Raw genomic sequence first — 1,878 nt, forward strand, 5'->3', positions numbered from 1 at the left:
CCCCCACACACACACACACACACACACACACACACACAACATTTCCTTTACATAAATGAAGACATTTGCACCATAAGTTGTTGCAGAAAAGGCACAAATGGTTGCCAAAAAATTACAAATACAAAAAATCACAAAAATACTAAATTTGTATTTTGCTAAAAAGGTGGAGCAAAATACCCCCCCAATGTTGAACCCAAAGTTACACCCTTGGTTACACCACTTGTTAATGCCCCCCAAAAAACCTTCAATATGCACCATTATTAACAATACTAGCCCAATACTCTTTTAACTTCTAACTTATTTCGGCGAACAGGTGGTTTTGAAAAAGCTTTAAATCATTGTCCAAGCCTTCATGTTTAACTGAACTTGCAAAGCCAACAGTCAGTTTTCAAAAGATTTGGCATTAATGAAAATCACAAAGGATACAGTGATTACTCCTAAACTGTCCATCTGAAGTGCTTGACTTTAATACACTAGATATTAGATGACTCTAGTTGAAAATGACTCAAAACATACTCAACTTGCTACTTTTTAAGGCGAGAGAAGGAACCAACCAACACCTTGCCCTGTAAGTAATGCTCTCCAAAAGGCAGAGAACAATTTACAACATACCCTGTAATTCGTACCTGTCCAATACAATTTTCAATTTACACAATGCAACTTAAGAGTGTAGATACGTTCAAAATAGTAGGCTATGAAAGAATGTTAATTGAACTACATATTAACTGAATTACCTATTAAACAACATGTATCCTGTATGTGCTGCAGACATCTTTTCATCTGCAGATCATCAAATCTATGCTCACAAGCAATGTATTACAACGCATAACAACATCATCTACTCTCCTCCTCCATCGTGTTATAACTGCAGATGAAATTCAGGTGGTATAACTTTGAAAGCATCAGCTGTCATTTCTCAGACGTCTAAATCCAAATGATAAGAACACACAGTTCCAGTCAATATGTGACAACACCTCACCTGCAGAGTCACTGGCACTGGGACAAACAGGACCTCAGGTCTCTAATGTGAAGTGTGCTCTGTGTCGACTGCCTTAACTTCCTCTCATTCAATCTCTCTCTCTCTCTCTCTCTCTCTAATGTCATCTGAGCAGTCGGACAGTAGTATTTGTGAGTGTGACCTCTGCTGGATACATAGTGAGATAAAAGCAGACGTTTGCTCACAACTTACTCAGTCAGTCTCCTATTGGCTTGGTTGGCAGGAGTGGGTGGGGCTTGTCAACATTTTCACCTACTGAAAAGCAAATATGTGCTTTCTCTTCTGCACAGGTCCCGGTGCCGTCAGACAACGCTTTTTCATTAACGGTAGTCATCCCACGTTTCTAATGTATGATTCACGTGAGAGTAATAACTGACACTTATAAACACACACACACACACACACACAACCAACCTATATGCAAATGGAATTGATGTATGCGGGTATTTGCATATAGAGGGGGGAAGTAAGATCCAATCACAAGTGGTCAATCAAGATGCATTTGGAGACACATTATGCTGCCAGGTAAAAACAAAGTTACTTAGAGCTGTCTAAGTGATTGGATCACCTAGGACAGATGCTAAAACCAAGTCAAAACAGGCCCTTTAACATTGAATCTTCAAGCTGTACTGATCCAATCAGTAGGTTTTTAGCAGTAGAGCTTCACTTACTGGTGACTGAGAGAGCCTCTGTCAGCGCAGCAGTGATTACAGCCTAGGTAAAAGCTTACTTAAACACTAGGAATGAGAGATACATTGTTTATCATTTAGGGGATGTATCCTGGGAATGTAATGTTAGTCACTAATAAGAAAAAAGACAGTTCCCAGTTTGAGACCAATTGAGTGAGAGTGTGTGTGTGTGTGTGTGTGTGTGTGTGTGTG

At 39.6% G+C, this 1,878-nt stretch overlaps 1 protein-coding gene across 1 annotated transcript in view; it reads right to left on the minus strand.

The window, feature by feature from the left end:
* The window catches only part of slc26a1 (solute carrier family 26 member 1), an 11,409-nt gene that overhangs the window by 8,920 nt on the left and 611 nt on the right, over nt 1-1,878 (minus strand).

The sequence above is a fragment of the Etheostoma spectabile genome, chromosome 16, assembly GCF_008692095.1.
Source record: "Etheostoma spectabile isolate EspeVRDwgs_2016 chromosome 16, UIUC_Espe_1.0, whole genome shotgun sequence".
In the NCBI taxonomy this organism is placed as follows: Eukaryota; Metazoa; Chordata; class Actinopteri; order Perciformes; family Percidae; genus Etheostoma; species Etheostoma spectabile.